Source organism: Zootoca vivipara, chromosome 8 (assembly GCF_965207765.1).
Source record: "Zootoca vivipara chromosome 8, rZooViv2.hap1.1, whole genome shotgun sequence".
Lineage (NCBI taxonomy): Eukaryota > Metazoa > Chordata > Lepidosauria > Squamata > Lacertidae > Zootoca > Zootoca vivipara.
In genome coordinates this window covers 30,220,531-30,238,379 of record NC_142591.1, presented here as the reverse complement: position 1 = coordinate 30,238,379, position 17,849 = coordinate 30,220,531, and the positions used below count along the sequence as shown (strand labels likewise).

General features: G+C 42.6%; 1 long non-coding RNA gene across 13 annotated transcripts in view; it reads right to left on the bottom strand.

Annotated features, from left to right (window-relative positions):
• Positions 1-3,102: 3,102 nt before the first annotated feature.
• The window catches only part of LOC118089812 (uncharacterized), a 256,572-nt gene continuing 241,825 nt past the window's right edge, over positions 3,103-17,849 (bottom strand). For 12 of the 13 annotated variants that reach the window (XR_015951414.1, XR_015951419.1, XR_015951407.1 and 9 more), the window contains 2 exons: positions 5,506-5,670; positions 3,103-4,364 (listed from right to left, as the gene is read on the bottom strand). This is a non-coding gene — a long non-coding RNA (uncharacterized LOC118089812). Of the gene's footprint in view, positions 4,365-5,261; positions 5,429-5,505; positions 5,671-17,849 lie in introns of those variants that run through there. The other variant, XR_015951418.1, reaches the window with a different exon arrangement.

Below are 17,849 nucleotides of genomic sequence, written 5' to 3'. Positions count from 1 at the left end.
AAGATTAACACAAAAAGCTATAAGAAGGTTCTTAGGAAAGAATCAGGACAGCTGCAGCTGTATCTCTGCTACCTGCTGAGGGTTGCTAGGCAACTCAGGCCTTCCACTGCCCCAAGGGCCTTTTATTTTACAATTAGGATATCTGAAGGGGATTTTTTTGTTTTTCGTTTAAAAAGGATTTTTGCTCATACTTCTTAGATGCGAATAAACATTTCTGTTTTTAAATCAAGAAAAAATCGGGAGTCAAGCAGGGCCCTCTAATATTTGCTGCGTATGTGATTTTCTTATAGAACTGACACACTCTGGAAACAATGTACACTTTTTAAATTGTGACATTTTGACTCTATGGGAGGAATTATTTGCTATTTGTTTTGAACAGAACCTCAGCTCATGTCAGATATGAACCTCCAGACAATCATTAGTTTAAACTGCCTGCTATGTGTTGAAAATTTTCAGTCAATTTAAAAACTGATCTGAATTGCAAATGTGACTGTAATAAGCCATTAGGGAGCAAGCTACATATCTCTTTTCTCTCACTTGCAACCATCTTCATTAAGGGGCCTTTGGTGCATTGAAATATGAAAATGCCAGTTCAACCCTGCACATTGTAAACAAACATATAAATGGGGGGGGGGGGCAAGTAAGGCTTAGAACTGGAAGATGCAATCACAGCAGAAGCCGCGTGTGCTTTCTCTCCCAAAACAATTAGGCATGTTTCTAATAAAACTAATAATCTCCATTTCTGGAATCCGACTGTAGCTAAGTACTCCTCTCTCTTTTTTTGGAGTAAAGGCAGAGTTTAGCTGAAGCATTTGGGAGGGAGCGCTCTAGAGTTCCCTTTCGGGAAGCCACATATTTGAAGGTTTTCATCTTTCTCCTATTCAAATTATTCATATACAGAAGAAATAATTCAACTGTCCATAGCATCACTGAAACAGCTATAGTCCCATCTCACTTGTTCCAGAATGTCACTTCTCATAACTTTGAATTTCACGATGTCTACAGCTGCAGCTGTGATATTGCACGTTGACTGATAAAACCAGACATCTGCTGGATTCACTCAGGATAATCATGATGCTACTGGATTTCACCTAAGACCAGGGGCAGTTCTTTTGTCATGTATAATGGAAAGCAAACCATCAAATATGCACATGTGGGATGTTGCTGCCTAACTCCTGTGATGATAGGTAAATTCTCTGCACATGTGGAGGGGGGAGGGTGACTATGCTTGCCAGCTCATCCCCTCCTCATACCTGCACATTCACTGCATGCCCACCCACCTCAAATTCAGAAGGCCACCTGAAAGGAGACCCTATTGAGCATCTAGCTGTATATACATAGGCATTCCACCCACTGGGAACACTACACATCCTGGGTGGAGAGCTTATGCATGAACAGGTTTGCATGCATCAGCTCTTCTTTCCAATGCCCCATTGATATCAAGGTGGTGCAGCTGCCCCTCTCCCTTGTGTTTGCTATACATGTACTGTCCTTATATTTTCCGAAATGCTGCAAAAGACTTATTCATCATCTCTGAAGATGTGTGCAACAAAGGACCAGAGTGATATGGATACACAAATACATAAGAACTAAAACTACATGCCCAGTTCTGTGTGGATTGGGGAGTGCCATACCTCAATGTAGGTTCTGAACTGAGGCTGCTTTTGATCAAATCTCCCATGTAGGCATGGAGTTTATAGAGTGACCTTGAGCCAGTGAAAATTAGTCCATGTAACTTACTTCGCAAGGTTTTTGTGATAATAAGATGGAGTAAACATAAGATATGCTTCCCTAAATTTTTCGGAGAAAAGATTGGGTACAAATGTGATAAAGCATAGTGTTCAAGAATCCCTGCTTCAGACACTACATTTTTACATGCTTTCTTCTTGAAAACAGTTGCAAGAGTTTAATGGGTCTTACACACTTAAAAAAAAAAACAAATTTATTGTAAACCAGCATGCAAAAGTTAATTCTGGTATCTTGATGCTCAAGGGAGATTACACTATACAGTATTTTGCATCTTTTCTGGTTCCCGTGAAAATGGAAGCAAAACACAGAATAGTGTCCGGAACCTGCAAACCAACTTAATTTCTATTATTTCACCTTGGATATTCAGCTTGAACTTGAATTACGTATGGTGTCCTGCACTTATGTGCCATGATTCATTATAACATCTTAATAATTAAGAAAGTTTTGTTACAAATAGAATGCCACACTGTCAAGTTAACCCAATGACATCACTTTGCCTGACCAATAAACCCCCAAATCTGTTCAATGGAACTCAACAGGTTTTGTACTGTTATGCTTTTGTGCAGGTTTGATTTCTGTGAATTCACCTAACACCAGTTTCCTAAAATATGGCCTGATAGGGACCAGACATGTAAACAAAAGGTTGCTAGTATTCCCAGAAAGCTAGGAATCTGCTCTGAACTGTGCAATATAAAACCTATCAAGGCCTGAATAAGAGTAATGGGTATAAGCAGCTCTACAGAGGGAAGTGGCCATCTCAGGCAGACGATTTTGGGTTTCGTGGAGGAAAAGAAATTTGTTACTTTTTTCATTTATTGTTGTTGCATTTTTACTCCAAGGGAAAGGTGCTTGTGGGACTTCCTCTGTCAAGCGGGAGCGAGGTAAAAGAGGGCGCGAGCCTGGGCGCTTGTTTAAATGAGCTAAGCCACGCCCCCTTCAGCCGATCGGACTGGGCGATATGAAAAGACCTGGCCAGGAACTCCCTGTGACGTGGAGCTACCTAAGCCAGCGTGCACGGGTCGGGCTCATGATCTGCCCACAACATCGACTCCCTGTGAGGGGAATCAGCTCTGCCAAACTGCACTAATGATAATCTGTCTCTCTGTCTGTGTCTCCGTCTCTCTCTCGCGCACACACACATATACACACACAAGACTGAAGTAGCTCCTTACCGAAAGAGTATACTCAGGAAATTTCAAGCTGGGTTTAGCTGAAAGAGGGGTGTAGTTTGTGGGATAAGCTTATCTCTAGGGATATAATGCAAGGTTAGTGTATTTCCTGTTGAGAGGGTGTTTATTTGCTTTCAAAGAGCTCTGCATGCATATTAGTAAATAAAACAAAATTTACAAAGGATACCATTGACATACTTATTTATTTTGAAAAGTTATACCCCATGTTTCAATCAAATAACTCTTAACAAGCATCACAGAATGCATACACACAGCCCATAGACACTTAGATCATCTCACCAGTGCATATGAGCAGAGCACAGGACTGTCTCAGGGATAGAGATCCATTTCCACACAAAGGGCATGCAAAATAATCCTGAGGGAAAATTTATGTATCTGTGATTTCCCTCTAGTGGGGACAAGGCCCCTTCCTGTGAAAACTCCAGAAACTCAGGAGTGGTACAACCATCTCATTCCTTCTTTCATGAGATAGTAATCATGAGTCTGAACCTTTCTACTTTCCAATCCCCAATCCCCCCCTCCCCCAATATTGCTCTAATCCAGCTCTCACAAAACAGGGAGACTACCACTTTGCATGTAACTTTCCCCCCTTCCTGGCTCTCTCTTTCTGCTGGTGGCCTCCAGATACGTTGAACTATAGAGCCCATCAGCTCCCTTGCCCAATGGCAAGAGATGGTGGTGAAGACCAAAAATGCTTATGAGCATGAAAACACTTGCAACAGATATTCCACATTCTGGGATTAGGAGGAAGGATTTGATATATGACACCTGTCTTAAAACAGGCTAGTTGTGCTCCCTTTTGTGGGCAACAAGTTGTGACACCTTGTTTCAGAATTTTGTATAAGCAGTTACCACTCTCTCTGGTCCATAGAAAGGACCTGGAATTCTCAGATGTGAACCTCTTTTCTCACTTGTTGTTGTTGTTGTTTAGTCGTTTAGTCATGTCCGACTCTTTGTGACCCCATGAACCAGAGCACGCCATACACTCCTGTCTTCCACTGCCTCCTGCAGATTGGTCAGACTCATGTTGGTAGCTTCGAGAACACTGTCCAACCATCTCATCCTCTGTTGTCCCCTTCTCCTTGTGCCCTCAATCTTTCCCAACATCAGGGTCTTTTCCAGGGAGTCTTCTCTTCTCATGAGGTGGCCAAAGTATTGGAGCCTCAGCTTCAAGATCTGTCCTTCCAGTGAGCACTCAGGGTTGATTTCCTTCAGAATGGGTAGGTTTGATCTTCTTGCAGTCCATGGGACTCTCAAGAGTCTCCTCCAGCACCATAATTCAAAAGCATCAATTCTTCTGCGATCAGCCTTCTTTATGGTCAGCTCTCATGTCTTTTGTTAGCACATCCCATTTACACTTCCAGAATCGCCTTTCAGGGGGGTGAGCAGATGCAAAGGAGAATGCAGCTCCTGAACTTCTAGTATCTGTGGAGAACAAGGAATTTTAGTAGATGCAGCTTGTTAGAAGGATGACAAAAGAGCAATTAGTAGGACGTCCCTCTTCTATGCAATTATTAAAGCTACAAAAAGCCCAGCTCTCGTTTGCTCCTGTTTGCCCTAGATATGACCTGGAAGATGATACCACCAGTGGGAACTAAACCTCAAGGTACAGGAGGGCTGCCTCACTGAAGGCTGTAAAGATGTACTAGGAAAGTTCTATTGTCAAGGAACTAGATATAGAGTCTTGAGACACTAGGCATATGTTGGGTGAAGAGAAAGGAATGAACCAGAATGTTGCTGTTTTAAGGGTTAGCTCCAGACATATTTTGCTGGCACATGCTCATGCAATCAAACTATTCATTCAGCTGATGTATGTTCATGATAATACCAAAATACACACGGCTCCTTTTTATTCATACTATGGATTCCATTATTAGAATCAGGCTTTTCATTAGTAACTCCCACTACGTTTCACTGAAGCTCATGATCACACATATTTACCCCTTTATCAGATTTCTATTAAAAAATAGCTTTACTCGTCACGAAAGATCGGAATTAGAAAGGTGGCAAATCTGCTCCTCCAGCTTTATTATTTCCTTAAAGAGAGAAAAGGATGCTGTGAGATTAGCTCGACTGACAACTTGCTGCCTTCCTGCAGTTTTCCTATGTTAGACAAAAACGCTACCCAGCATTTTCAATTTCTTAAAAAAAATACAAAGTGAAAAATATGACAGTCGGACTGGTTAATTAGCTGCCTTGATTATGCAAATCCTTTTTTTAGATGTACTGTACAAGCCATATTTTTCTAAAGAGGCAAGTGAAGACAGGAGTTTCAGATGTATCCTTAAACTTCCTCCATTACAATTATAAAAAATTATAATTGCACTTAGAGGAGATTAGCTGGGCTTGAAATAAAAAAATATAAAGTTTCCCTACCTTTAAAAGACAGCTACTATTGCTGGCATTTAAATCACATTGCTTCCCCCAAAGTATTCTGGGAACTGTAGTTTACCCAAACTAGAGAGCTAAAGGTGATGTGAATTACAGCTCTGAAAAGAAAAGAAAATAATACCAACACACAAAGAAAATAGCTGCGCACAAAACTTCACCACAGGCAATGACTCACCTGTATCCATTGGGTTGGTTCTTAAGACTCTTCAAAATTAAAAGACCTCACACTGTCTTCCATCTGCGGTTGTGCAGACACTCCCACTGGGACATTCTGGATATACTTCAGGGCTTGTTCCCATAGCTCTAAAAATGGTTTGGGCATCATGTGTGGATTCAGGCACTGTAAAGGACAAATCCACCATCTCATCAATGTGTGACTGTCATCAGAAAACGCTCAGCCTGCACTATACCCAGCAGCCCATGTTGAGATGAGTCATGTGACTTCTGCCAGTCCTGTACTTTTCACATCTCACAGTGGCTGGAAATAAATGGGCACTTGGAATAGCATGCTAAATGCCAATCTGCATTAATTTCAGCATTGTCAGGCAGTATCAGAAAACACATGAACGCATACACATGCTCAGTGGTAGCTGTGGACTGGGCGAGAGTGTCTATGTGAACTTGCCCATGATCCCTACAGCCACATTCTGAAACACCCTGCTCCCGGACAAATGAAGTATAAAAAAAAGTAGCAATAATGAAGAAACAGGAAAATGAGGGCTTTTCAGTGGCGCGAAAGGACAGGCTGTGTCCCACTGATTTGAGACAGGGTGCTACTTTAAATTTTTATAGCATCTGACTCCACTTGGGCAGGAGATGAAGTGTTTATTATTCACTGAATTTATATCCCGCCCTTCCTCCCCAAGGAGCTCAGAGTAACACACAGGATTAAATTTCACAACATTCCTTTCCATTTATCATTCATGTCACCATATCTGAATGCATAAATCTTATTATTAATTATATTTTGGTTTGCTGAGTTGATTAATTGGCAGGTGCCAGGTCCTGAACATTTGGAGAGCTCTTAATTTTTTGAGTATATCCAAGTGTGTTTTTGAAATAACCTTCTCAGTCACAATGAAGAATTTGCTGTGTTTCGGGGAAATATGCGAATGCAATTCATCAGCTTTTGACAATGAGATTGCTCTGAAATGCTTCCCTCTTGTAGCTAAAAATATGGAGGGAAGAGGGAGTTATTCAACCAATCAACAATTAATTTAAAATGTGGGACCAGAATCCAATTCTGCATGGTATATGAACTGCACGCCTTGCATTGCAGGAAGAAATATCGCCCTGAACAACCCAGAATTTTGCCTAAAGAGTCACTGAAGCCACTGAAGGCCATTTTCTCAAAACTAAATGAAATCCCTCACTTAGGAGCACCACATTTCTAGGGCTTGGATTTCCCATTCCACTTTACTTCGCTTTTCTCCTTTTAAGAGATGCTATAGAAGCTTATGCTTATGAAAGACAACAGCATTTCCCAATTATAAACATAGAAATGAAAATACTGTGATTGACAGGAGTAGATGTAGAAGCATGCTGGAAAGGATAATTCTGTGCTGTGGCGGACATCTCAGAATACCTCAAAAAGCTTAGCATGGTGAAAGTGATAATCAACTAGTATACACAGAAGCTTCTGACCCAGAAGGGCACCCCTTATCTCAACTAAACACACTGTTATGAGGGAGAAAAGAATATGCAGCCAATTACCAGAATACATGTTCTTCTTGCTATACATTTATTTCTAAGGTGTGGGACTATTTCAGTTATTTTGCATTTAGTAGCTGTGGAAGCCTAAACCTCACAATCTTCTCAGTTGTGCCTATAATGAAGACTCAGATAGGGTTTTTTTAAAGGCTCAACAGGAAAAGGGTTTGCATCTGGCTAACGGACAAGATTTAATCTTTAGGTGCTAGTAGACTTTTGACAAGTCTATCTCACTCAGCATACACAAATTCATGTTTACTGTTGTGCAATAAGTAACCTTAAGAGTAGAGGAGCCACTTCCTTTTACAGGAAATCCCTTTCTAGGCAACGCTAGTAAGCAGAACTCCAATGTTTCAACAAGAAAGCTGTGTTGGTATTTAGGAAGAGATTGCCTCATGGCTTGTTAATGATGGACAGCTCACCTTTAGCTTCCCCACAGCAGGGTGACTGTACTCTTCTCTTTCTACACTAGGCTCCATTAAAGAAGAATTGCATAGGACATTGCCCATTTTAGTGGAGGCACAATATATGTGTGTGAAAGAATCTGCAGGAAGCTAAATAAAACCCAACTGTCACTCCCTTTTCCCCACATCAGCCATGATCAAGGAGATCTGTGATAATCTTTTTATTCTCATCCAGTCCCCCACCCTAACATGAGTTTACCAGAGGCAGCTAAGAGAGATAAATGAGGATAGGAAGGTGTGAGTTACAACTCCCATCATCCCTGACCATTAACCATGTTGGCTGGGGCTAATGGGAGTTGGAGTCAATGACATATGCAGCGTGATAGGATCCCAGTCCCTGTATTACACAGTTTGATCTGTCACCTTTGGCTTTTCTAACTGATCACCTCCAATATTCCACTGAGGTTGAACAGGGCCGTCTCAAGCCGGTCAGGCGCCCGGGCGCCCTGGTGCAGAGATCACTCCGGCGCCCCCACCCTGGTGGGTGGGCGCAGCGTGCAGCATGGCTTCCACGCGGCCTCGCCGCGCAGCGCCCTCCTGCCGGCCCAGCGCCCTGGCGCCCCGCACCACCGAGACTACCCCTAGAGCCGGGCCTGAGGTTAAATGCTGAAGAAAGGGGTCATATTTTAAACCTAGGGTATCATCCATCTTAGAGCATACCTGTACAGTATATGGGGAGCGATCAGCATAAGGATCAACAGATCCCTGTTGCTTCCCTTAGTGTGTGAATCCTGCAATGGCTAGGCCATTATCAATAACACAATGAAGGCCACAGTTTCCTCTTCATTGATGTAATCCATTTGCATTTCAGATTTTACCAAACAAAAACTCCGCCATTTCATGTGTTTAGCTCCATCACTGTCCATCACATATTGAAAGAAGATGCTGTGCCTATTTATACTGAGGTTCCCTGCGCTACTGAAGGCAAGCAATCAAAGCATGTTCAGGGTCCTGACCAATATTAGACTTATTCAGAGGAGGCCCATTGAAATTAATAAACCCGAGTTAGTTGTACGCATTAACACCAGTAGGTCTACTCTGAGCTGGACTGGCACCAGATGCAACCTGCAGAAATGTGTATGTGAGCACAATGGCAGTTTTGCTGTAGGTTTTGAAGCAGAAGCAGCTTTGGAATTTGACAAATAAGTGTGTCAGATGTAAATGTGCAGGTATTTGTCTTGAGCCGGAGAGCTGACCCCCGAACAATTAATGTGCTGTGTGTGCACGTACATTTATCAAGCCTCCCCAGAGGAACCCACCACTCTTTCTTAATCCTTATTTTAATCTCTAGTGTAACAACAGTGCATTTTCAGACCAACACTTCACCATGTGTATGTTTCTTTAGTCAAAGGCACATGCAAAAACCAGCATAGTCATAGCAATAATAGGGTAGGTCAGGGGTGGCCACCTCCCAAGAGACTGTGATCTACTCACAGAGTTAAAAACTGGCAGTGATCTACCCCCTTTTTTGGGTTCAGGTCAAAGTTGTTGAGCTTTTTTTAGGAAGGAGGAAGGCCCATTTTGAGGGAGTTTGGGTCAAAGTTGTTGAGTTTTTTTCAGGGAGGAGGTAAAATGTTGAGCTTTTTTTAGCGGAGCCACAGTTGTTCAGCTTCTTTGGAGGAAGCCAGTGATCTACCAGTGATCTACCGCAGACGTCCAGTGATCTACCGGTAGATCACGATCTACCTGTTGGACATGCCTGGGGTAGGTAAAGGTAAAGGCAAAGGGACCCCTGACCGTTAGGTCCAGTCGCGAACAACTCTGGGGTTGTGGCGCTCATCTCGCTTTACTAGCCGAGGGAGCCGGCGTACAACTTCAAGGTCATGTGGCCAGCATGACTAAGCCGCTTCTGGCGAACCAGAGCAGTGCACGGAAACGACATGGACCTTCCCGCCGGAGTGGTACCTATTTATCTACTTGCACTCTGACGTGCTCTAGAACTGCTAGGTGGGCAGGAACAGGGACTGAGCAACGGGAGCTCACCCCATCGCGGGGATTCAAACTGCCGACCTTCTGATCGGCAAGCCCTAGGCTCTGTGGTTTAGACCACAGCACCACCTGCATCCCAATAATAGGGTACCCAAGGTAAAAAAAAATTAAGCAGGAAACCTTTAAGGAGTTATCTTCTTCAAGTGCAAGAAGAGTTTGATACAAATGGTAGACAGCTACCTATCTGACTGCTGCCTTCCACCATACAGACTGGTGATTTTGTGATGTACAGTATTGCACCCTTTCTCCATTACACTGCTGGCCTATAGTGCCATAGAAAGAAAGTCTAGAGGCCCTATATATAAGATGCAGTGTAGAAGGGTGCACTTTTTAGGTTCTATGCTAAATTCTAGGTTCTTAACTGGGAGGGGGCCGACACTAGGCATAACCCAACCAAGATTAGGAACACTGAACACCTTCAATAGAATATAGTATTTTAGTGATTGTGCTCTAATAGTCTTCCTTATTCCTTAGAGAGAATCAAAAAGCACACTTGCCCCTTTGCATGAAAACAGATATGTTTGCTCTATTACAGCCTAAGTCTACTCAAATAGTTGAATTTATTTCAGATTTCTACAAGCTGAAACTATTCTGTGTAACACAGCATAATGTATTCAAGCAAGGGATTCCAATTTTTTCATAACTTTGAAACCAAGCTCTAGGACGGTCCTTTGAATTAGCCTTGGAAACTTTTGAAGACTGACATTCAACTTAATTTGAAACAGTTTTGCCTCAACACATCCTGCATTGTTCCAGACTTTACATAGAAGAGGGAGGCGAGAGTAAAGAAAGATGACGCTGATGGATCTAACAGCTCAAGGTGGATATAGGCATGATTTCCAAAACATTATAATTGGAAACATTTAACTACAAAACAAGCTCTCTCTCTCTCTCTCTCATTGGAACTGGGATAAATGAAAAGTGGATCTGGGTCTCCCTGACCCCACAATCCCTGAGTAGAGCACTTCATATCTAGACCTGTTTGAAAGACATAACAATTCATTTTATAACAATTAAAAAGGTAAAGATAAAGGGACCCCTGACCATTAGGTCCAGTCGTGACCGACTCTGGGATTGCGGCGTTCATCTCGCATACAGCTTCCAGGTCATGTGGCCAGCATGACAAAGCTGCTTCTGGCAAACAAGAGCAGCACACGGAAACGCCTGGTGGTGCCTGATGAAAACTTTCCGAGTGCAGCCAATTGCTTCCCAAGCTGGGATTGCAGCTGGTGCCAGTCAGCTGGTGGGTAAGGCATGCAAAGTCATCGTGACATCAGAAGAGGGAGGCCCTGCCTACCTATATGACTTGCACTTCCTAGATGAATAAGCAGACTAAAACACAGTTATCTTTCAGATTTCAGACTTCTCCAAGTTCTATGGTGCATTTTTCATCTCAAAGACCATACCAAAATGTAGTTACAGGTAGGTAGCCGTGTTGGGTCTGCCGTAGTCGAAACGAAATAAAAAAATTATTTCCAGTAGTACCTTAGAGACCAACTAAGTTTGTCATTGGTATCTGAAGAAGTATGCATGCACACGAAAGCTCATACCAATGACAAACTTTGTTGGTCTCTAAGGTACTACTGGAAATAAATTTTTTATTTTGTTTCATACCAAAATGTGTTCAAATAAATAGAGATTTTAGAATAACATACATTTAAAAAATATGAACTTGGTGAGAAGATATTTCAAAAAATATGCCCTGAAAGCTGAATGTTCATGCAGATCTTATTTTGTAAGGGAAGCAGATCAATACAGAAATGGGGTAAAAATGACTTATGAATAAACCCATGTGATTCCAACGTATTCAGGAAATAGACTGAGCCATCACTGGTCTCAGCTCAACTGTACATAAAACACTTCATCTGAATATATGCACACAAGTAAATGTTTGAATGGAAGCCCCGCTGACGTGAATTCCCCTTACGCGAGGCCCTCCTTTGCAGTGTCTTATTATAATAACTGCTATTTATATCCTTCTATCCTCTTTAGCATTCTTTTTCAAAATGCCACCCCTTCTAGGTCACCTTTAGTGTCAATGGCCCTTTGTCATTCATTTGCGTACTTCCATAGGAGAAAAATGTAGGTGAGTGATTTCCATCTCAGGCTTTAATCCTCATCTCTCACTGTCCCCTTTGATTTCTGGCAGGGCTCCTGCACCATCCGCTTTGCTTGAAGGCATGGCTTTTCTTTAGCAAAGCTGGCTTTCCAGCTCAGTAGCTCCTGAAGGACATTTCTACCTGATAAATAAGGGCGTACCACTGGATTTTTTTCAGATCTTTTCCATTCTACTTATTGGATTTTTAATTCCAACTGGCCTCACTTTTGTTTCCCACACTGTATGTATACCTGTACACACACACACACACACACACACACACACACACACACTTACATCTTCTAGCTTGAGTAAGCATTAGGCCTTGAGAGAGGGCATTGCTCCTAGTCCCCGCCTCTCCAACACATCCCCATTTAAAATGGATGCATGTTTAGTTTCCTGAGCCTTTGGGATGAGCTTCTGCAAAATAAAAGCAAGCATGAAGAAAATGCACTACTGGTTCAAGCAGTTTCCACATGGAGTGCAAGTTCCCCCAGGCTAACCACTGTGGGGAGGCGCTGGTAAAATCTTCGGTGATGCTCAAATTATCAGATAGCAATTCCTTCTCAAATTGTTGCAAAAAAACCCACAACAACAACAACACCCTGCTGACCCCTCCTGCCTAACTAGTAGCAGTTAACCAGAGTCAAATTTTCTTCTCCTTCATTGGCAGTGTGTACTGGCTGTGTGTGGTTTACCATGGCAGCCAGCACACAACCAGTGACAAGCTGTCATGATGCTATTCCACGTGTCCTGCTGACTCCACTAAGCTTCTGAGCAAGCTAATACCTATAGGATTTCATGCACCATCTTGAAAGCATGCTTACTTACTCCACCTGGAAAAGAAAACAATACACTACCTGATGTTTTGCACTCCAAAAACTTTAAATTAAGAACTTCACAACTTCAGTACTTTAGTCAGGGTCAGAGTATATGACGACGATGTGTCTTTTGATTGCAAAGCAAGACCTATATTCAGACTGTGCCTGAAGTAGAAGCTCTACCACTTCATCTTTGTCATTTCTCATCAGTTTGTGAGATCACACCAGCAGCCCAGCCACTTCATCTGCTCTGAAAAACACTTCTATAAATCCCAACTACACAGTTTGGGCAAATTCAATCCCCTCCCACTCCTCAAACTGCAAATGGGCATTGAGATCAGCAGTTGTTTGTTTGTTTGTTTGTGGGGAATTAAATTAACATTTCGCCGGAGTTGCCATTCACATTTGGAAAGAAAGCCTTGAAAAGCCAGCTCAACTGTCAGCAATGGAAACATTTGAGCACGGCGACTGTTTGCAAAAGTCAGTTTACTAACAAATACTGGTTTTCGAAGAGTGGCAATTTATTGCACATTTTATTTCCTCTTCTTGTTCTTGAAAAGTAGCCACTTGCATGAGCCCAATGTAAATCATGCTGGGCTTCGGAAACTGTGGTCCAGTTCACGGGGCAAGTGGCAGAGCAGGAAAACACGGGCAAAAGCTTTTCCTGCTAGTTTAAAAGCATTTTAACCCTTTCTAAAAACCCATTAAATATTGCCACAAAATTCTCATGAGATTTCACCACCAGAATTTCCAAGACTGAAATATGTGGGAGTGGGACCATTGCTCAGTAGATGAACATATATACTTTGCATACAGAAGGTACCAGACTCAAACTCTGGCATCTCCAGGGACCGAACCCAGTCTGAAAGGATGGAAAGCAACTGCCTATCAGGTCATGCCAGATGGAAGAAGAATGGACTGGTCTGAATTAAAGCACCTTCCCAAGCTTGATAAGATTTTTCAGTCACCCTGTAGAAAAGATAATTAAAATGTTCATATACCTAAGCTTTAAGTTATTTTCATTCCACTGCAATGTCAACAGATGTCCCTTGTTTTCAGAGAGATCTTGTATTTTAAAAGCCTATTCCTAGATCAAGAACATTACAGATGCTTCAAAAGCAACGCACCCTTTACTTCAGCACACTGGAGTTCCATATTTGTTACGTTTATGGACTAACTTTCCTTTTCCATAGTGAAACACAAGAGTGAAACACATAGTGAAACATAGTGAAACACAAATCTGGGCACAGATTTTATTAGTTAGTGGCCCTAAGTAAAATCAAATATATATTTCCTACAACTTTACTATTTAAAGCACTATCATCCCCAGCTAACAAAAGCCAGACACAAACAAGGAGCTCCTGAGAAGACTCTGGTGCCGTTCCAAGGAGTTTCAGTACCCTTGAGGAATCATCACCCTATGACATCTGATTGGAATGATTAGGTACACACGTAAGCACTTAGGAGTTTGTCTTCTCTATTCAGCTATGGATGGGGACCACATGCGACCTCCATGGTTTAAGAGCTTCCAAAAAAGATATTTATTACGCTACACTACTGTAATTTCTTAGAGACTTAACCACAATATGAAACAAAACCAACATATTTTGAGAAATTAATTAGGAAAAACAAGGAACACCTATGGTAAAACATACATAAATTGCACTTGAAATACGGTAAAAGGTAAAAGGTTAAGTCCAGTCAAAGGCGACTATGGGGTTGTGGTGCTCATCTCACTTTCAGGCCAAGGGAGCCAGCGTTTGTCCACAGACAGCTTTCCGGGTCATGTGGCCAGCATGACTAAACCACTTCTGGTGCAACAGAACACCATGACGGAAGCCAGAGCGCATGGAAACGGCATTTACCTTTCTGCCACAGCGGTACCTATTTATCTACTTGCACTTTTTTGCCATGCTTTCGAACTACTAGGTTGGCAGGAGCTGGGACCGAGCAATGGGGGCTCACCCCGTCACAGGGATTCGAACCGCCAGCCTTCTGATTGGCAAGCCCAAGAGGCTCAGTGGTTTAGACCACAGCGCCACCCGTATCCCGCTATGATCAGTATTAGGATTTCTTAAATTGTCTTTCCAGTCTACAGAAAAGCAGCTACAATTCCGATGAAAAATCAGGGTCCCCTAATAAATTTACTCTTATTTGAAAACATTCAAATAAAGACAAGAAGAAAAACACACATTCCAAGTTCTCATTGCATCCATCATAAAAATGTATGAGAGCGGTATGCTCCAGCTGAATCAGCAAGGGCCAAATAAAACCTATAAAAAAACACATTTCTGTGAATGTGTGTTCTTTTGCTTAAAAATATGGGAGGCAGAGAGAAATCCCCTAGTATTCATCACTTTCCCCCTCCATTTTCCATCTGATGTAATTTGCAGCACTGCAAGCAAGTTACTGCTCCAACACTATGGTGTAACTAAGTTTATTGGTTGTTATTATTACATACACTGGAGGACAGTAGAAGTTTTATTGTGGATTTCCAGCCATCAGTTTCTCCAGTTTGTTTCATAATTAGCTACTTCAGGGATATAAAAAGGCCATTAAGGAACAAGAGTGCATACATTTTTTTGCTCCAAATACAATGAATTGATCCTTGATCCCATTGTTTTCTTCCATGGCCCCCGAGTTTCACAGTTGCTTCTGACTTTTCTCCTCACATATAGGGGATGAATCACCAACCACTAACATTGTGTTATTCCACTTAGGACATTGGGAAAATTCCAGGAAGAATAGCCACAGGCAGGTGAAAACTTGCTGGCTACTTGGCTAGTCTGCAGGACCACAAGCAATGCTAGCAATAGAGGAAAAGGCACTTTACAACTCGTGGGAATTGCACAAATTGTTAAAAAAGGAAGTGAGGGAAGCCTTGGGGGGGGGGGTTCCTGCAGCAGGGATAAAGCCAATTACAGATCCACTTCAGATTGGTGTAGGCTCCTATCAGAAACTGTTCGAGGCCTTTCATTCGCCAGGGATGGAGTTAACCAGGGCTATTGACTGTTTGGCTCCGAAGCGCCCTCTCCGATTGCATGGAGCCCGGACTGCCCCGTGGTTTTCCACAGATCTGAGGGCAATGAAACAATCGCTGAAATGGCTAAAGCGCTGGTGGTGGATAACTCATTCTGAAGCTGACCGGACAAGGCTTAGAGCTCAATGTCGAACCCACCCAGTGGTGGTAGCAACGGCAAAGAAGATGGGCAGGGTATAAATAATAAATAATTTATTATTATTATTATTATTACTACTACTACTACTATCTTCTGAATTCAAATAAACTTCCATTGTATTATTCAGTCAAATGTATACATTTGTGCAATTTGTCAAATTCAAATTGAGTGTGCACACACCACTTATTCTGTTCAGAGAATTGCCATTCCTTTCTCAGTGATGCCTAAGAAGATAAATGGATGCTTTCTGTGTATTTTACAGATCTTACATAATCAGTAGTGGTAAGAAAGGTAAGATCTGTGATTACACCCAAGCAGCATTGACTTGGGTGTTTTATTTGCCCTTGCAGGGAGCCTCGGATTGTCACCAAAAAGTCAGAGCTGAACTGGGGTGGGGGGTGGGGAGACACATTGAAAGAAGAAGGCATGTGCTCAATCCCCACCCCCCCTGCCCCCACCCCATGTCTTTGACACAGAGCATTTAAAGATATACTTAAATCCAGGGACAGGGAAAATATTATCAAATTGGTTGGAGGAGAATGAGGAAGCCTCATCAATATAAGAATGCAATATGGCAAGTAATTTCTCACATCCAACATTGCAGAAATCCCTGTATGTGTCTTTCTGCATTAGGGTTGAGGGAAATGATCTCTGTTTAGGAACGAATGGAGGCAGCTCCAAAAATTTCCCAGGATTTATATCATGTAGCAAACGCTACATGGCTTCCTTCGAAACTCAGTATCCTACCTATTCTTTCGTTTTCTTAACAATAAAGGAGTCTATACCTGCACAGAGGAAGGGGTGAAAAAGCTTGCTTCAGAAAAGCGCTATGTAAATCAGATGGAGGAAGCAGTCAGCCCATGCTAAACATTCTGTGATGTCAAATGGCCCTTTCCCCCATAACATAATTTCAAGAATTAAAACAGTACAAGATCTGCCTCCCCTTGGATAGGAAAATGGGTCAAAGAATACACAGCTTTTTGTTCCTTTTCTCTGCTTCCAGAAGGAGAAATAAGGGAGATAAATCTACATAATGCTGAGCTGAATCTCTTTAATTCCAGTCAGCTTTTATCATTCAATCAGAGGCTGCATGTGGAAAAATTCATGCTAATTCCCCCTAGCAACAGCCTCAGCCTATCAGGACGCTCCATGCACCATGCAGCTGCCAGCCAGCCAGCAAGAATAACTCTAAGTAGGTCAGGCCTGTATTTCTAAAAATGCCACGGTCTAGTAACCCCACTGTCCCGTCTGTCAGCCCTGCCCCATAATAACCTCAATTGCTTGGCGACACAATGACATACTACGCTGTTAGAGCGCAATCAAATCAGGCTGCATTATTCCGCTGCAAGCATGACTGCTGGATGGAGGAGCCTTTGAAGGGCAGCATTAATCAGGCAGCCATTCACGTCCGCTAACGTTTTCACTCTGGAGATAGGTCCTGCATTAATGACCAGCTGTTTGAACTTACACACACGCAAGCCAAATGAAATCCTTCCAGCCTGTTTGGTGCACAGAACAGCCCTATTCTGGGTCCAGGCATGGCACACACGTTGCCCAAATCCAAAATGCGGGGCTGGGAGAATGACGGCTTTTGTAAACTTCCCAAGTCATTAAAGGATGTTTAAACTGCGCTGCATGCAGCAACAAAAGAGCTATTGGCTTCGTGTTAACACACAGCCCTGTCCTCTGAACAAAATGCGCATTTTTTCCCAGCCCAAAATATAACATGTTTGCACAATGCAGTCTATTTTGGGCATATTATTAAGGCGAGCTAAATAAACAAGAGCTGAACTGAGGCTGACTTCTGCGGGGAATCTGGGAAACCAGAAGAGGCTCCGAGCAATTTGGGCAGCACAGAACAGGAGGGGAGAAACACAAACCGCACGTTGCAAAGGCTTGCAGATAAAAGCCAGGAAAAGTGCTGCGTAAAAGGCATCTGCAAAAGGCCAATCACGGACCAGGCACCTCCCCCGTCCCCCTCACTGCTTGCATGCAGCAGGACTGCAAATGCATACCCAAAGCAGTCAGGCTCAGCTCCTGAAATGTTCCCAAAGAAGTTCTCTCTCTCTCTCCCCCCCCCAACAGGATCTGCTTTGGATTTTTAAAAAAATGCTGTACCAAATTTGACACATTTGAAAGAAAACACACCCTTTGGAATAGAAAAGGCTGATTAAAAGCCATCTCGCATTACTTGTGGAGCATACTTGAAAAGCCCAGCAAAACTCAAATCTACAGTAACGGTGCGCTTTCTCTGCTGT